General features: G+C 51.1%; 1 protein-coding gene across 2 annotated transcripts in view; it reads right to left on the bottom strand.

The window, feature by feature from the left end:
- The window catches only part of GALNT1 (polypeptide N-acetylgalactosaminyltransferase 1), a 73,005-nt gene that overhangs the window by 43,369 nt on the left and 10,103 nt on the right, over positions 1 to 19,533 (bottom strand). The window contains exon 1 of one of the 2 annotated variants that reach the window (XM_029053660.2): positions 17,550 to 17,854. The exons of the other annotated variant lie outside the window; for it this stretch is intronic. The gene's annotated coding sequence lies outside the window, so the exon portion shown is untranslated. Of the gene's footprint in view, positions 1 to 17,549; positions 17,855 to 19,533 lie in introns of those variants that run through there. 2 annotated transcript variants of the gene reach the window in all.

Raw genomic sequence — 19,533 nt, 5'->3', positions numbered from 1 at the left:
ACACCGCTTCTCACTGGAGAGGACACCCCCCAAAATACTGGCCCCTTCTCTCCTTGCCCCTATAAACCAGAATAATCTACTTTAGGAGAGAGGGGATGCCCTCCACCAATTACACAACAAAAGCTTTTCATTTTTTAGAAGACATTCTTCTTGGTAGCATGATATGCTAGACACTCTTGCCAAACTGCTGTATAAATCTTCCTGGGAAGTAAAGCATTTCCAGAGATTAATCTTGCAGGTCACTAGGAACCCATTTTGTGAAGGCCAAGCATGAAAAATGTCAGTTTAAAGAGAAAATTTCAGAATAAATAAATGAAGTATTTGGTAGCACTATCTACCCATTACTTAAATAATACACAGAGGAATTTTCCCCAAGTTGCAATGAGCCAGCATTGAAACGGATAGCTTTTCTACTTCTCCGGCAACAATCAGCATGAAAAGCAAGAGGATTAAAAGGAAACAAAATCCTCCCTTTTTAAGGAAGGAAAAATCTGGGTGGATACATAAAGTCTTAAATCCACCCAAAATTATGTTCAAGGATGCATTTAGAGATCATAATACAAAATATCTGATGAACACATGGTCCATTAAGGCAATTCAGGAAAAGACTGGCTTTCATTTGTCAAATTAACTTTCGGTAGCAGAAATTTGTTTTCGTGGAATTGGGACCGAGAACGATTCAGAGGGGTTAGGTTTTGTCAAAATGAGCAGTACCACGCAACAGATTCATAGAAGCCACGGTATAAGATCAAAAAATCTGGCTCTTCTTTCTGTTCCTAGTGGGAAGGGAACGTATCGACCAAATCTGTTGTACTGTACTCTCTCAGGCATTTAATACATAGTAAGCGGTTCAGTTAATACCTCCGATTGACGGATTGGTATTTATTAAGTGCTAACTGAGTGCAGAGCATTTGCGCTAACTGCCGGGAAAGAATACCTGGGTGGGAATTAGGAAATGTTCAGAAATGTTCCTGAGGGGCTCGTGGGTTCTAAATTACCTAACATTCATTGTGACTTGAATTAGGTCACTTATTTCCCTCCTATAAAATGGTAATCCTGGGTGCCTCTTTTGCCATTCCGTACTAAACTGAAATTATCATCAAGAGAAAGCCAGTCTAGTTTAACCGGGCCTGGGGCTAGTTCAGAAAAGCTAGAGAAGCAGCACAGCCCAGTGGATAGAACCCGGGCCCGGGAGTCCGAAGGACCTGGGTTCTAATCCCCGTCCTGCCACTCATCTGCTGCGACCATGGGCAAGTCTCCTAACTCCTCTGTGCTATGGTTCCCTCCCCTATAAAACAGAGATTCGGTCTGAGCCCGATGAGGATGATAAGAGAAGCAGTGTGGCTCAGCGGAAAGAGCGCGGGCCTGGGAGTCAGAGGTCACGGGTTCTAATCCCGGCTCCGCCGCTAGTCAGCCGTGTGATCTTGGGCAAGTCACTTAACTTCTCTGTGCCTCAGTTACCTCATCTGTCAAATGGGGGTTAAAAAAAAAAAAAACTGTGAGCCCCACGTGGGACAAGCCGCGTGTGAGCCTTGTATCCCCCAGCGCTTAGAACGGTGCTTTGCACAGAGTAAGCGCTTAACAAATACCACAATTTATTTTATTTCATTTTTTTATTTTTGTCCGACCCGATCGGCCTGTTTCTACCACAGCTTAGTACAGTGCCAGGCACCTAGTGAGTTCTTAAATACCATTAAAAACCAGAACAAAAAGCCCAACTTTTCTTCCCTCAAAAAAAAAAAAAAAAAAAAAGGAAGGGGAAAAAGGTATGATCCCAGTCATGGGGAACTTATGGTAGAAAACAATGCTGGATGTTTTCAGATTGGAATTGGACCCGAACATACAGAGGGAAGAAAGGCAAGAAGCGATGAAGGAGGGAGTGACTGGGAATGGGGAATGGAGAGGGGAAGGTGGGGGGGTTTGAGGGAGGCCGCGAGAGGATCCAAATGATTTTTATTCATTCCACGAGGTGGCGATTTATTCTAGGAAAAAGGACCTACGAAGGGGAGAATAAGAGGAGAGAGAGAGAGAGAGAGAGAGAGATCTCAGGCTGAAACTATTTAAGGAACACTGTACTCCAAAAGCTCACTACATTTCAGTAACAGGGCACAGTGTGACGTTAAGCCCCAGAGAAACCTGCAGGCTGAAATCATTCAAACACACGTATTCTACCGGTCTCTTTGGGAAGGCCAGAGGTTTTAAGATCCTCGCTGGCAACTAACACAAAAGTTAAACGGACTCTAACGTTTAAAGGACACACCGTCCTCTGGCCTCTAAGCTCATTATGGGCAGGGAACATGCCTGCTAATTCTCTTGTATTAACAGTATTGTACATTAGTATTGTTGTATTCGTTCTCCCAAGCGCTTAGAACAGTGCTCTGCACAGAGTAAGAGCTCAATAAATACCATGATCGGTTTAAATGGCCATAAGAGGCCACGTTTGGGGTAGATCTCTTGATGTTACCACCCTAATACTACTACCTGGACTTTGATTTAATCAACTTTCTACTATTTTATAAAAATTATAACCCATTATGAAAAGTTAAGCAGCATCCACTTTCGTTCTGTCATTCAGTTGTATTGACTGAGCGCTTACTGGGTGCAAAGCAGTGTACTAAGAGCTTAGGAGAGTCCAATATAACAACAGACACATTCCCTGCCCACATCTATGCAACTTGGATAAACTCTACTCTAATTATGAACATAATTTGCTTCCACTACTACAAAGGTAACAAGACAAGAGGGAGGATTAAAGAACAATACTACCTGGCATACACATCATCAAAATGGCCAGTGTATCTTAAAAGAAGTGAAATTAAACTATTTTTTTTTTAAAAAAAGTAGTCGTTGAGAAACAAACACCAGCACCCCTCTCAGATCTTTCATTTCTTTAAAATGTGTGTGGAATGCAAAAATAGAAATATTACTGAAATAAAGTACTCTCTAACAGTGATTGAATTGGAACGAAGCCCTCATTCCCTCTTCTCCCACTCCCTTCGGGCATCGCCCTGATTTGCTCCGCTTCTCGACTGCAAACTAGTTGTGGGCAAAGAACGTGTCTACCAACTCTGTTCTACTGCACTCGCCCAAGCGCTTAGGAGAGCGTTCTGCACACAGTAAGCGCTCAAGAAATGCAATCGATCGTTCAGAACAGTTCTCCCCAAATAAACCTACTTAGACGGTGAGTCCCACGTGGAACAGGAAATGTGTCTGACCTGATCAACTTGTATCTACCCCGACACTGAGAAGCGTGCTTGACATATAGTGAGAGCTTAACAAATCAATAACAATAATTCTAATATTAATAAACCTGGGTGATTGGGGAAAAAACAAGCTTCATTCCCCCTGGGTCAGATTAGGAGAGTGTTCGAAGTACGCATCCATTCCTTAAAAAATTAAAATCCTTTAAGGACCCCAATATTTTCGGACCCAAACATCCCGTTAGTCTATTTCTTTAATTTAAGGACATCGTGACTTTTATTCCAAGTCTTCCAATCAGTCAATCAAGTGACGGTACTTCCCGAGCACTTACTGCACCACACTAAGTGGAAGAACTGGGAGCAAGAACAATATATTCTTTATGGTTCACAATGAGCCACTGGATGACTACTCTTCTGGGGAATTAATGTACTGGGGGTTTGGGAGGATACAACAGAGATAGCAGACAAGACAAGCAGGAGGCTGAGGGGACCTACGTTCTAATCCCGGCCCTGCCAGTTGCCTGTGTGACCTTGGGCGAGTCACTTAACTGTAAAATAGGGACGTATCACCTGTAAAACAGGAATTTGATCCCCGTACTCCCCCATACTTAGACTGTGAGCCCCGTGTGGGAGAGGGATTGCGCCTGACCCGATTATCTTCTACCTACCCCAGAGCCTAGAACACCGCGAGCCACACGGTGTAAACTTGATGTACAGGGTAACGATAAGGGTCATTTGCTGATTCAGTCACGGCCGACAAGTCAGGGATGCTCCTAGAGACTAGTCTTAAAGGGGAGGAGGAGGAAAGTTTTGCCCCATCACCCAAATATTAGCCTAGGACCCAGGATTGTAGACAGGAGGGAGTGATAACACCTTGGCTGTGGGGTGGGAGGGAGAGTCCTGATGTGTTCATCAGACTGGATGGAGGGGCAGCATTAGCTTAGTACAGTGCCTGGGCACATAGTAAGGGCTTAAATACCACTGGGGGAAGCCTGTTTGCTCATCAGAATGGAGAAGCCTGTTTGTTTATGGGACTGGGGAGAGTCTCGTTTGCTCATCAGATTAGGGGGAAACCTATTTGCTTGCTGGATTATTGGGGGCCTGTTTGCTTTTCTGATTAGGGGGAAACCCTTTGCTCAACAGATTGGAGGAGGCCTGAGAGCTCTTCATATTACAGGGGACGCTTGTTTGATCACCAGATTGGGGGAGACCTGTTTCGTTCACCCGATGAAGGGGAGGCCTATTTACTCACCCCATTAGGGCGTGCTGCCTTTTTTCCCCCACCAGACTAGTATGCCACTACGGCAGGCTGCTGAATTCTGCTTTCCTAGACTCGGGGGCGATCTTCTAGAGGATTTTGTCTGCCTCCTTCCTACCCCGGGTGCAGTCAAATAGACTCTGATGATTACAGACTCGCCCTGCTAGGTGGAGGCATGCCCCCAGAAGGATCCATCGCTAAACTCTGGCCTAGTATTTGGGGAAATAAAAGAATTCTGGCTGCTAGAACATTCCGGCTGCAAAAGTGTCAGATCACAAATGCTTCACTGTATCCATTCATTCAATAGTATTTATTGAGCACTTACTCTGTGCAGAGCACTGTACTAAGCGCTTGGAATGTACAGTTGGGCAAACAGATAGAGACAACCCCTGCCCAACGACGGGCTCACGGTCTAAACGGGGGAGACGGAAAAGCAGAACGGAACAAAACAACATCATCGAGATAAATAGAATCATGGAGATATACACCTCATTAACAAAATAAATCCTAACTAGTTGATGAAACTGCCACAGCGGACAGTGCCAGAGGCTTTTAAAAGGACAGACACGTTACACCTAGAAGCAGTGTGGTCAAGTGGAAAGAGCACGGCCCTGGGAGGCAGAAGGACCTGGGTTCTGATCTTGGAGCCTGTCTGCTGTGTGACCCTGGGCAAGTCATCTGGAAAGTGACTTTCTTCATCTGTAAAATGGGGATTAAGACGGTCAGCCCCATATGGGACAGGTGACTGTGCCCAATCTCTTTACCTCGTATCTACCCCGGTGCTCAGTACGGTGCCCGGCACACAGCAAGAGTTTAACCGATACCGCGATTATCGTTATTATTATTCTTGCCTCCATCCACCACCTGGTTTTCAAAACGGTACTCGGGCACACAGGGAAATTAATCGTGTCCCATCTGATGAATCCTACCTAGCTTTTGTTCTTCCCGCTGCTTGTAAATTCACTATTCGGCCGTTTGTTCTAACATCTTCCCAGAGTTATAAACTCAATGACCAATTTGTATCTATAGGAAAAAAAAAACATTTATCGAGAACTCTGACGTAACCAAGGATATATTGATTCAAAATTGGAAAAAGAACAACATGAGGAATTCTCAGGTGCAATTTCTTCACAGCTGAGACCATTCCTCTGCATGGCTTTTGCAGATCTACATCAAACTGACATAAGAGGTTCAGCACTCTATTCCATCTCATTCTCATCCATCCAGCAAAATTAAGAAATTGAGCTGAGCACACAGGTGTCTACTAGCAAGATAAAAAGCATCAGCGAGAAGCATCAGCTCTTGCAGTGGAGGCAGGCAGAAGAACACAACTCAAGAGACCAGGTTTCAGTCCCCCGCATTGAGTGGCTCGGTTGGAAATCGGGTCCGTAACATTTTTGTGGCGGTTTTAATTCTCCGGGAAATCCAGCTACACCCCGATGCGATTATCCCTAAATCAGATTTGGGTGCCAAAATGCCTAGACCGTAAGCTCGGTGTGGGCAGGAGACGTGCCTGTTTATCGTTGTACTGAATCTCCCGAATGCGTAGTACAGTGATCTGCACACAGTAAGCGCTCAATAAATGCGATGGAGCGGAAGGCGTGTAAAGCCCGAAAGACTGTTTTGGCCGGGATCGGTGAAACGCCCAAAATAGGAGGCCAGAGGGTTTGGAGCGTCTGCCCGTTAGGGCTACGATAAGACTTTACTGGCATCTTGCTTCCAGTCTGGGGCCACCCTGAGAAACTTTGAAAAGTTCAGCAGAAGGCAGGATTTGTGGAACACGCCCTCCAATCCCACAACTCCCCAACTAAATGGGTCTAATCCAGACCCGACCCAAAGGTCTACATTCAAACCAGACCCAGTCAATCAATCGGTGGCATTTATTGAGCACTTACCTCTGGATAATCAATCAATCCTCTTTACTGAGCGCTTACTGCGAGCAGAGCTCTGTACTAAGCGCTTGGGAGAGGACAATGCAATACGATACATGCCCTGCCGTCAACGAGCTCACAGTCTAGAGGGGGAGACAGACATTAATACAAACACATAATTATGGGGTTTGATAGCTTGAAGAGTATTTAAGTAGTGGCCCCCTTAACATTTTGGAGCTTTCAAAGCATCAAACCGTCACATTTTTCTAATCAGGGATACACGAGAGGGGGGTTCCATGTTTATGTCAAATAGGAATAACTCCCAATCGAAATACGGTCACAGCACTACATCACGGTACAGTTTTCGGATTGCTACATTTCATCGTGGCTCGTGCAATTAAATGTAGTTTACTTACAAGAAACAGATGTTTCAAAAATTATCAAATGTTTGCCAATATAAACCTTTCACACAGGAGGAGAACGATAAGACCCTAAGGCCCTGTTTTAACTGTCGAAATTTTTCTTTCCGTCACGGCCCTCTTACATAAACTTTACTGAATCATAACCCGCTGTTATATACTCTTGTAAAAGCAGACTGTAAAAGTTCAGATAATATAATTAGATGGCACTTCAGGCTCAATGCCCCAAGGCCTCTCTGACAGTACCAGATGAGGTGTTCTAAAGGCATTCGTTCATTCAGTCGTATTTATTGAGCGCTCACTGTGTGCAAAGCAAAGACATCCTCAGAACACGCCACACTGCAATAACTGACTTTCCCCCATGTCACCATAAAGCACGGGTCAGATGATCTTGGGATAGCCCCAACTTCAGGGCAAGTGTTTTTTAACCTAGTTCCTTCAGATTCTGAAAAGGAAAACGAATAATAATAATAATCATCGTCATCACGGTATTTGTGAAGCCCTCGCCGTGTGTCAAGCACGGCCCCGAACACGGGGGAGGATAAAAGATAATCGGATCCCACGGGGGGTTCGCAGGCTAAGTAGGAGGGAGAATCGGTACTGAATTCCCATTTTTGCAGATGAGGGAACCGAGAAGCGAAGTGCCTTGCCCAAGGTGAGGCAGCAGAAACGTGACGTAGCCGGCATTAGAACCCAGGTCCTCCGACTCCCAGGCCCGGGCTTCTTTCCATTAGGCCACGCTGCTTTCCTAATGGTTCTGGGTCAGCTTCTCCTGGGCCCGACTAACTGCTAAAAAGGTCCTCTTGTTCAGCTCGCCTCTTACAGAGGTACTAGCGTCGCATCTCCTCCAAGAGGCCCTCCGGGATTAAGCCCCTTTGCCCCCTGCTTGCTCTCCTTTCTGCATCGTCTGCGTCCTTTGGACGTGTGACAGTCACCCCACCCCCAACCCCATGACGCTTATCTTTAAATTACACATTATAAACTATCTGTCTCCCCCCTCTAGACTCTAAGTTCGTTAGGGGCAGTGAACGGCTCCATTAATTCTTTCGTATCCTTCTCCCCAGAGCGCTTAGTGCAGCGCTCTGCACATAGAAAGCGCTCAATACATTCCATGGATTGGCTGTTTGAGAGTAAATGTTACCAGCTCACCGAAAAATCTGCCAACCCCACAGCAAAGGGGAGAAAAAGACTCCCTCCCCACCCCCATTCCTTCCCCCGCCAGCTTTGCCTCCTTTTCTTTAGCTTGTTCTGTCCTTGTTAGTTTGGCGAGGGGAAAAATGGGAAAGCTCGCTGTGGGCACAGAGAATTAATTCACCTCAGTCCCACCAGAGCCGCTACACAGCCCAACGGCAAATTTTGCAAGATGTCACAGTTGTCGACACAGAAAGGACGGCCTGTGACCCAGATAGTCTCCCCCGATCTGATCTTGCAACTCCGAGCAAGATTTTCATCAGCTCCACCTCAGCTGTTCACTCAGGAAATACCCAGACGTGAAGAACGACACCTGGACGCCAGATTTAACGTGACTTCTTGAATTTTCCTAAAGAACCAGGGTAAACAGTTGCCCGTGTCTCCTTCAAGCAGAAGCAATCTATCGTAGCTCTTCTTTAGAATCCAGCCCCACGTGGGACACGGACCGTGTCCAGCCTGATCAGCTCGACTCTTATCCCGAGGCTCAGTACAGTGTCCGGCACATAATAAGCGCTTAACAAATACCATTTCGCCGCCTCTCTCAGGCATGACATTCGGGATCACACAGCAAAACAATAAGCCAGACCTCCGGGAGAAATTCTTAGGGGCGGGTTACATAGAAAGATAAGCTAGATAAACTACCGGAAGGTAAATCTTCAAAGATTGGGAAGAGGTGTACTAGGTGATGAGAGAATCCACCAAGGTGACTGCGAAAAGTGAAACACGCAGGATCCCCTAAGGGGGATTGCACCCCGAACGTGTACTTATGGGCCGAGAGCCACTGACTTCACAGAGCTCCGCTGATTTTTTATTTCCTCCTCAATTTACAGTTCCTTATGATTTTCTTCTTTCCCTAAATAACCGCTTCACTCCTGATTGAAAGTATGTTACAACAAGCTTGCAGATTGAAACGCATTCCACATTTCTAAATTGGACTAAGCTGAATGCCGGAGCGCTAGATAACTGAATAATTGAGTGGATCTTTACATCAACTGGCAAAATCTAATAAGCGTGTGAATTTAAAGGAAAAGAGCTGTGTCTCACTTTTTCCTGGTACTAATTCCCTCTATATAGCAACTGAATACGCACCGCTGGTTTATTTCGTCGTAAGAAGGTGGCTTTTCGCCACTGTCACGAATAACATTCCGAGCTACGTTTTACGTCCGTTCTTCCTCTACTAGGTAAATCCCGCCGAATAGGAGCAGTCCGGGTAAAACACGGGAGTTTCACTCCCGGGCACGCTCCGCGATACGGAGGGGTTACGGTTCCTCGAAGATGTGGTCGTAAAGAAATCCCCCGAGAAATATTAAAGCCCCCAGCATAAGCCGTCCGAGGAGACGGAATTGCCCTCGGTTACCCACCGGTTCTGGGGTTCCCCTCGTGCCGCTCAGCAAAGCGCCCTCCTTCTTGGCGATGTTCTTCTGGACTGGGGTGAGTGGTCAGGCTTCCCGCCTCCCCTTCTCTCCTCCCTCCCCTCTTCCCGACGACTTTTTCTGCCCCGCCCCACGGCCCCTTTGGGAACTTTACTGTGGACACTGATTTGGGGGTCCCTGATACTGACCTAGGCGACGGGGGCACGCCCCCTCTGCTTTACCCTCATTACTATCTGTGCCTCAGTTACCTCATCTGTAAAATGGGGATGAAGACTGAGCCCCAGGTGGGACCACCTGATCCCCTTGTGTCTACCCCGGGGCTTAGAACAGTGCTCTGCCCATAGTAAGGGCTTAACAAATACCGACACTGTTACTATTATTTACCCATTCGCTGTCTTGAAGCCTTGTTTCTCCATCCCGGCCGAGACCGTGGAAACACACTAGGGTGAAACTTGGGGGCACGGAGGGGGGGAAAGAACGGCCCAGTGGTTTGGGGGGCGGGACCACTTCCCTCCCCCAACGCACCCCGATTCATTCCCGTCTCCACTCGCACGGCTCCAACCGGGGTGAGAAATCCGAGGGGCCAGCCGTCAAACGGGAAGCGGCGAGGTGAGGCGGGGGAGGATAAGATCCGGCTGAAAGAGCCCCTCTCTAGACTGTAAGCTCATCGTGACCAGAGAAGGTATCCTCTCCCAAGCGCTCGGTACGGTGCTCTGCATACGCTAAGCGCTCAATTAATCCGATTGCTTAGAGAGACAGAATCAAAAATAAAAAAGAACCCTCAGGACAGCCCATTCAGCACCAAGGAGATAATAATGTTGGTATTTGTTAAGCGCTTACTATGTGCAGAGCACCGTTCTAAGCGCTGAGGGAGATACAGGGTCATCAGGTCGTCCCACGTGAGGCTCACGGTTAATCCCCGTTTTACAGATGAGGTCACTGAGGCACAGAGAAGTGAAGCGACTCGCCCACGGTCACACAGCTGACAAGCGGCAGAGCCGGGAGTCGAACCCATGACCTCTGACTCCCAAGCCCAGGCTCTTTCCACTGAGCCACGCTGCTTCCCAAGGGACGACAGGGAAGAAGCCCGACGGCTACCAATTACTTTTGTTGAGCTGTACTCTCCCAAGCGCTTAGTACGGTGCTCTGCGCACAGTAGGCGCCCAATAAATACGACTGAATGAATGGATGACCAGGAAGAGGGGAGGGCAGCTTACAGAGGGACCTTCCTGCGGCAACCGGCCATCACACTGGTGATGAGCTTGTGTTTTCCGACATCCGCCAGAGCGCTTATTTCTGGGTATCTTTATGATCCGTGGAGGGCCCGGAACCGGGGGTAAGCTCGTATATTCCTCTTTCTGGGTCCCCAAAGGAATATCGCCGGGCCAAATCGCTTTTTAGTTAAAATTCAATTAAAGATAATCTCCAGAGCTACTGGAGCCGATCGGGCACGCTGGCCGTATCCACGAGACCTATTTCGGGCAATACACTGCAACATATAATCAACAATAATCGTTCCAAATCAAAGGATGGGAAAATCAAAATTAAATACTTGCCTCTTTAATCGAACCGCTTTGGATGCTGGAATACTAAAAAAACGGGGGGCGGGGGCGGGGGGGGGGGGGCAACAGGCTTTAACAGCATCGACTCGTTCTGATGCGTCAACGTTTCTAAGTCGGAGCTCTCGAATGACTAAAAAAAGGGCACCTTCCGATGACCAATCTGACGGGCCGTATTACTGAAAGGAGTCTCAGACCGAGGCCCACCCCGTAGCCGAGAGCGAGCGAAAAAGCAGGTAGGCCTGGAATTCCAGTCGACGGGACCCGCTGACAACTGCTGGGTCCCCGGGTCTTGGAAGATTTAGAGAAAGTGGAGGCCGGACAGGGGCACTGAGAACAAAAATGGGAGAGGAGGGGAGAGCCGGCCAGGAAGTTCACGGGGCCTGTTTCATCCCCTCGATTCTATTTATCGCGATGAAGTTGTCTTGTTTCGGTCCATCCGTCTCCCCCGATTAGACTGTGAGCCCGTCAACGGGCGGGGACTCTTCTATCTGTTGCCGAACTGTACGTTCCAAGTGCTTAGTACAGTGCTCTGCACGTAGTAAGCGCTCAATAAATACTACTGAATGAATGAATGCTCCTTCCAGTAGCCAGGCGGCTCCCCTGGCTCGCTTCCTCAATCGAGGGTGACACCATCTTCTTATTCCTACCTGTAATTTATTTTGCACCCGTCTCCCCCTTTTAGGTTCAAGCTTCTCTTGGGAGGGGTCGAGCCTTCTAATTCCTGTGCTCTCCCAAGTGCTTAGTACGGTGTCCGGCCCCCAACGGGTACCCGACAAGAACTATTCATAGATCGATCGAGTAGAGGATAGGAGCGGGGTGAGGGTTAGTAGCCGTGGGATAGTGGAGAAGCAACGTGGCCTAGTGGGAAGGGCCGGGGAGCCGGAGGTCCTGGGTTCTAATCCCAGCTCCGCCGCTTAGCTGCTGGGTCACTTAACCTCACCGTGCCTCGATTCCCTAGTCTGCAAAATGAGGAATCGATACCTGTTCTCCATCCTGCTTAAACTGTCAGCCGCTTGCTTACCTTCTGTCTACCCCCACGCTTAGAACGGTACTCGACACACAGTAAGTGCTTAACAAATATCGCAAGTATCACTATTGGCAAATCATAATCACTATCGTCCTTTTCGAGGAATTATCGCAATGATCCCTGGACACCGACCACAAACTAATCTTTAAGTTTCAATAAGCTTGCGGGATTTCCACAACTGGCACCGCTCTTCTAAACAAAACACATAGAGTTCTTTTAAGTTCACGATGGGCGGATTTCAAGCGAGACCTCAAGAAACCCTACGTGCTCGGCATATCTAGCGTCTATCCCACTTTACCATAACTCCTATTGTTTCTTAGTCCATCCATAATAATCGTGCCTTTATCCCAGAGGTGACTACATTTCATTGTTAAAATGTGGTAAATCCATATTTCTCGGTGCAGAGACACAAAGGCCACAGAGCGGCTCACGAAGCTCACGAGCGCAGAACCAAAGTTCGGCTCGCCCCCCCCCCCCCCCCCCCCACTCTGGGTTCCTCTGCCCGAGCTCGTTTTAATAATAATAATGTTGGTATTTGTTAAGCGCTTACTATGTGCACAGCGCTGTCCTCAGCGCTGGGGTAGACACGGGGTAACCAAGTTGTCCCACGTGAGGCTCACAGTTAATCCCCATTTTACAGATGAGGTGACTGAGGCCCAGAGAAGTGAAGTGACTTGCCCACAGTCACACGGCTGACAAGGGGCAGGGCCGGGATTCGAACCCATGACCGCCGACTCCCAAGCCCGGGCCCTTTCCGCCGAGCCACGCCGAATGGCCCGACTAGGAGGCGGCGGACGCTGGTACCGGGGAAAGCCACGATCGGCGAGGGGAGGGGATCCTCTCCCAAGTGTTTCGTACAGCGCTCCGCACGTAAGCGGCGCTCGATTAAATACCGCCGAATGACTGAGAAGCGGCGTGGCCCAGAGGACCGGGCCCGGGGGTCGGAAAGACCCGGCTTCTGATCCCGGCGCCGTCACCCGTCCGCCGTGGGACCCCGGGCAAGTCGCTTAACTTCTCTGCGCCTCGGTCACCTCGTCCGTAAAGCGGAGACTGAGACCGTGAGCCCCGTGTGAGACAGGGACTGCGTCCAACCCGACCTGCTTGTAACCCCTCTCCAAGTGCTCGGCACAGAGTAAACGCTTAACAAATATCACAATTACCATGATTATCATTTCCAATAGGTTACTCCTTACTAGGCTGTAAACTCAATCTGGGCAGGGAACATATCCACCAACTCTCTTATACTGGACCCTCCCCAGCGCTTAGTACAGTGCTCTGCACACGGAAAGCACTCAAATACGACTGCTTGATCGATCCCTTCTTTCAAGCTGCTTGTGGCATCGAAAGGGACCAAAAGGATCCCCAATCCTTTCGGGGCTTGGTTTTTTCTCTCCTTTTAAACTCATCCACCTGTGATAAACGTACCAAAGCTGGAAAACGGGTGACGGATCTATGCCTAGCAGCGAGGAAACTCGGTCACCGAATAACCGTCCGGAGGCTACGAGAGGCTGTTACAAGGGGGAGACCGGCTGGACTCGAGCTCCTCAGACGGAACAAGAGAAAATGGACTTAAACCGCATCAGGAAGGATTTAGGTTAAACATAGATGAGGCTTGGGGATTCTTTCAATTACGCACACTAAACCCTCTCCACGATACCAACTAGGAAGTCCTAATTGTGTCATTTACGATGCCTTATAGTTTCTAACCTAAGGATTAAAGGGGGGGGGGGATAAAACTGTTACGCTTATGACTTCACCTTCCAGGTGATCTATTAATTTACCTCCACGAACCTCAATAGTCCCTCGAGCGCTTTACAATATGCAGCTTCTAGGCTTATTAAAGAAACCAGCAATTCCAGACGTCGCGGCAAAACCGTAAGGGAGACGGAAGGGCCCCGCACAGTTGCGCTCCCGACGAATGGCGCGAATATTATCTTTCGATCCCGTTGGCTTCTGCCCCACCAGAATTAAAACCGCACTTCCCTGGAAGCCGCGTATTGAGAGTCGACTCCGTTTTCTAAATGAAAAATCTATTATTTAGTGAGTGACGACTGAAGTCGGTGGAGGCGGCCAAAGGTTTGAGAAGGGGGCTTCGCAAAGATCCGAGAAGCGGTGTGGCCTAGTGGACGGAACGCAGGCCTGGGAGTCAGGACCCGGGTTCTAGTCCCGGCTCCGCCGCTTGTCTGATGCGTGACTTTGGGCGAGTCACTTCACTTCTCTGGGCCTCAGTTCCCTCATCTGTAAAACGGGGAGTAAGACTGTGGTGCCCCATGGGGGACAGGGACCGTGTCCGACGCGATTGGCTTGTATCCACGCCAGCGCTTAGTAGTACAGTGCCCGGCACAGAGTGAGCACTTACCAAATACCATATATTATTATTATTACTAAAGGGCCGATTTTCATTAGGCGGCTTGAGGGGAGGTGAAGAGGGGTGGTCTGCCCCCCGCCCATCTCCACGACCCCAGGCCCTGGACGGGGCTCTCCGGTGGACAACGGGGCTGCTGCCGAACAATTTCCACAGCGGGAACGTCGGTTTTCCGGGCCCTTCCCTTACTCCGGATCCGAGCTGCGGCCCATCCCGCCCCGCCTGTGACATTCAGCTCTCACCCGCGCTCGGGAGGAGCAAAGCCCATCTCCCTCCGTCACCACCTTCTATCTGGGTCTCTCCATTTCGCGCCCTGAATTCAGGGCAGTGACTGTCCTCTTCCGAGGGAAGCGGCGTGACTTTGCGGAAAGAGCACGGGTCTGGGAGTATGGCCTCGGGCAAGTCATTCATTTCTCTGCGCCCCGGTTTCCTCACCCGCAAAAGGGGGGATTCAATACCGGTTCCCCCTCCAAACTCGACATGGGAACCTCGGTTTGTCTGTTTACACTGATGTCTCTCCCCCTCTAGACTGTAAGTTGGTTGAGGGCAAGGGAACGTGGCCGCTGTTTTGTTAGACCGTACTCTCCCAGGCGCTTAGCACGGGGCTCCGCCCACAGTAAGCGCTCAACAGAGCCGATCGACCCTGCACTAGAAGGGAGAGTCGGGGAAGCCGCGGCACTTTTCGGTCCGGGAGCCGGACGGAGGGTGGCCGGGAGGAGCCGGAGGGGAAGAGAGGTTGAAGGGAAGAATCTGGGAAGGAAACTGCAAGGTCCTCACCTCAGGCGCCCGGCTACCCGGTCACATAAGCCTGTGGACAAAGAGGAGGAACCCCGAGAGGTCACTGAACTCTGCTCTTCCTCGATGGGCGCGACGCTCAGCAAGCGCCCACTTCTCCATTTCCCGGGTCCACGCCTCCGGGCGCCGCAGAGAAGTGGCACCCTTCTCGGGACCGGCTTCCCCACCTCCCGCGGGATCCCGGACCTCTCCGGCGGCCGTCATCTCTACCGACACTTTAGGTCTCTACTCTCTTCCGCCTCGTGACTCTCCCTCGCCACCCTCCCCTCTCCTCAATCCCTATCCCCTACCCGTCCCGCCCCCTCCCGTCTCCCAACCCGTCGTTCCTCCTCTCTTTCCGATAGCCCCATTCTGCAGGTGGGTAAGGGGAGGTCCGTGAGCAGGAGGGCCGGGGGAAGAAAAATCAAGAACCACCTCTTGGGATGCTATATTTCTATTCCTCTATGGGAGGATACCCGTAATTACCGCAAATCTCTTGCTGAGCTTGGGCGAAGGATTTCGTCTCCTAGGACTCCTGCTCTCCCCATTTTGACTAGCACTATGCGGTTAAAGGAGACGACGGAAGGGACGCAAACCTTCACCTCCCCGTCCCTGAAGAAATAAAAACGCGCTCTCTTTAAACTGCCTATTATACACTCCTCATTTCGGCGAAGTCGCAGGCGGCTGCAAGATCTTAATTTTGAAGGTCTCGTGGAAACGTCCCTCGGGATTTTCGCCCCTGAGAAGGCACGCTACCTCACAAGACCCCCCGAACGCCCCAACGGTCATCTCCGCGAGGGAGATCTGGCCCGTGGGTTGGGGCCGCACAGAGATCTGCAGCCCCACAGCGTGAGGAGGGGTCGGACGCCTCCCCCGCTTCGGGACCGTACGAGGACACCGCCTCAACGGCCCGGACTGAAAACACCCCTCTAAATCCGGCAGTGTTTCGGAGGGGCGGCACCCCGCCCCTCCCCAACTCCGTTCCCTAAAAATATTCAAGATCCGCATCCCCGTTCATTCCTTCGATCGTCTCCCTTTACGATCGCCTCCTATCCCGATCCCATTCAGGAGGTCACCGCGACTCGACGGTCACACCGGGCGGGGCCGGCTCGCCCACCAGGAGGACGCAGACACGCAACGCTCTCGCGCTTCCCTCGCACGTTCGGGTCGGCACGGGTCAAGGGCCCAGATCTAATTCCCCTTCCCCGGCCCCGACGGAAAATTGAACCGGAGGGAAAAGGCTTCCACGGGCACCGGATCTCCCGGAGGAGATGCAGTTCGGCCTAGTCCTCTCCGACGGCGGGGAAGGGCAGGGCCATCGCTCCCTTAACGCCCGCGGCCCTCGGCAAGAGACCGTATTTCACCCCGCGGGCGGCAGTGGAGATCTACAACGTTTATCCCACGTAGTCCCCGGCCCCAAGGCGGCAGTGGGGATTTACAACGTTTATCCCTGTAGTCCCGGGCCCCAGAGGCGGGGAGCTCGCATGGTCAAACGAGTAGAAGGAGGGAAGCCGTCTCGTCCAACGTCCGCCACCCATCTCTGTTTCTGTTTCCATCCCTGACCCCGGGCTGCCGGCAGGACCCCCATCGCTCAAAAAAAAAAAAAAAAGATGACCTGCGGGGAAAATGGGGTCTCGGGGTGGGGAAGGAGGGATCTCGCAGGATCGCTCCTCTGTCCTCGGCCCCGAAAGGCAGAGGTGAAGCTGGGGGGGATGGGGGTGGGGGATCCCCGCCTCCCCCGACTCCCAACTCTGCCATTCCGGCTTTACTAGGAGGCTTCGACAGATTTAGCTGCTTTTGTGAGTGTGCGTGTGTGTGTGTGTGTGTCATTAAAAAAGCACAAACTTCCGCCTTTCCGAAGTGAGCACACAACAGACACCCGATGTCAGAGCAGGACGGAAACTGGCCTCCTTGCGCTGCGGCCTGGGGGGTCGCCCTCCCCTCCCTCCCCCCCGCACCACCTGGGATCAGTCCCCCTCCTCCAAATCCCGCACCCCGGGGGTCAGTGTCCTTCCCCCCAAATCTTGCACCCCCGAGTCAGTCCCTTTCCCCCAGATCCCGCACCCCGGAGTCGGTCCCTTTCTCCCTAAATCCCGCACCCCGGCGTCGGCCCCCTTCCCCCCCAGATCCCGTGCCTCGGAGTCAGTTCCCTTCCCCCTAAATCCCGCACCCCGAAGTCGATCCCCCTCTCCAAATCCCGCACCCCGGGAGTCGGTCCCCTTCCCCCCAAATCCCGCACCCCGGAGTCGGTCCCCTTCCCCTCAAATCCCCTACGTCGGAGTCAGTTCCCCCTAAATCCCGCACCCCCAAGTGGGTCCCCCTCTCCAAATCCCGCCCCCCGGAGCCGCTCCCCTTCCTCCCCACCCTGCAGCCCGGAGTCAGCCCCCTCCCCCCCCGCCAAATCCCGCCCCCCGGCGTCGGTCCCCCCCTTCCCCAAACCCGCCCCCCGACCTCTCGTCCCCCCCGGGGGTCGGCAGGCCGCAGGCCGGGCCGGGGCCGCTCCGCTCACCTGGGGCCGGTCCCGATGCGGGGGCCGACGACGACGACGGCGGCGGCGGTGAGGGGTCGGGCGCGGCGCGGCCCCGGGGCGCCCAGCCTCATCCCGCGGCCGGACGGGCGGACGGGCCCGGGCCTGGCCCCCGCTCCGCTCCGCTCCGCTCCGCTCCGAGCCCGGGGCTCCCGCTCACCGCCGGCGGGGCTGCATGGCCCGGAGGGGCGGACGGGCACCGAAGGACGGAGGGACGGAGGGAGGGAAGGAGGGAGGGAAGGAGGAGCGGGGGCCTCCGCGCCCCACGACGGCTCAGCGCCCACTGCCGCCCCGCCCGCGCACGCGCACTGCCCCCGCCCCCCGGCCCCGCCCCCTACCCCGGCCCCGCCCCCTCCGGAGCCGCCGCTGACGTCATCCACCCCCCCCCCCCCGTCGCTCAGTCGTTCGCTCAGTCATTCAGTCAGTCCGCCAGTCGTTCATTCATTCATTGTCATTCGTTTATTCAGTCAGTCAGTCAGTCATTCATTTATTCATTCAGCCAGCCAGTCATTCGTTTATTCCTTCATTGTCAGTCATTCAGTCAGTCGGTCATTCAGTCAGTCGTTTACTCATTCATTCCGCCAGGCATTCAGTCAGTCATTCACTCAGTCGGTCATTCAGCCAGCCGTTCGTTTATTCATTCATTCAGCCAGTCATTCAGTCATTCGTTCATTCATTCATTGTCGGGCAGTCATTCAGTCAGCCGGTCACTCGTTTATTCAGCCCGTCAGTCAGTCAGTCCGTCAGCCAGTCAGTCGTTTATTCATTCAGTCAGTCATTCAGTCGTTTATTCATTCAGTCAGTCGGTCATTCATTCATTCATTCAGTCAGTCAGCCAGTCATTCGTTTACTCATTCATTGTCAGGCATTCATTCATTCAGTCAGTCAGTCATTCAGTCAGTCGTTTATTCATTCATTCCGCCAGGCATTCAGTCAGTCATTCACTCAGTCGGTCATTCAGCCAGTCATTCGTTTATTCATTCATTCAGCCAGTCATTCAGTCATTCGGTCAGTCATTCGTTTATTCATTCATTGTCAGTCATTCAGTCAGTCAGTCGGTCATTCAGTTAGTCAGTCATTCAGTCAGTCAGTCATTCAGTCGTGTATTCATTCAGTCAGTTGGTCATTCATTCATTCAGTCAGTCAGTCAGTCATTCGTTTATTCATTCATTCAGCCAGGCATTCAGTCAGTCATTCAGTCAGTCATTCGTTTATTCATTCATTGTTAGTCATTCAGTCAGTCAGTCGGTCGGTCATTCAGTCAGTCGTTTATTCATTCAGTCGTTTATTCATTCAGTCAGTCGGTCATTCATTCATTCAGTCAGTCAGCCAGTCATTCGTTTATTCATTCATTGTCAGGCATTCATTCATTCAGTCAGTCGTTTACTCATTCATTCAGTCAGCCGGTCATTCAGTCAGTCATTTATTCATTCATTCAGTCAGCCGGTCATTCAGTCAGTCAGCCGGTCATTCAGTCAGTCATTTATTCATTCAGTCAGTCAGCCGGTCATTCAGTCAGTCATTCGTTCATTCATTGTCCGTCATTCAGTCATGCATTCATTCGTTTATTCAGTCAGTCAGTCATTCATTCATTCATTCGTTCATTCATTCATTCATTCAGTCAGTCATGCATTCGTGCGTTTATTCATTCATTCAGTCATGCATTCGTGCGTTTATCCATTCATTCCGTCATTCATTCGTTCATTCCTTCGATTCATTCATTCACTCATTCACGCGAGAAGCAGCATGGCTCAGTGGAAAGAGCCCGGGCTTGGGAGTCAGAGGTCATGGGTTCGAAACCCGGCTCTACCGCTTGTCAGCTGTGGGACTGTGAGCAAGTCACTTCACTTCTCTGGGCCTCAGTGACCTCAACTGGAAAATGAGGACATAGTTAACTATGTCCAATGCCTGGCACATAGTCAGCGCTCAACAAATACCTGCACACAATAAGCGCTCAATAAATGCG

Source organism: Ornithorhynchus anatinus, chromosome X3 (assembly GCF_004115215.2).
Source record: "Ornithorhynchus anatinus isolate Pmale09 chromosome X3, mOrnAna1.pri.v4, whole genome shotgun sequence".
Classification (NCBI taxonomy): Eukaryota; Metazoa; Chordata; class Mammalia; order Monotremata; family Ornithorhynchidae; genus Ornithorhynchus; species Ornithorhynchus anatinus.
This window is presented reverse-complemented; position numbering and strand designations above follow the sequence as displayed.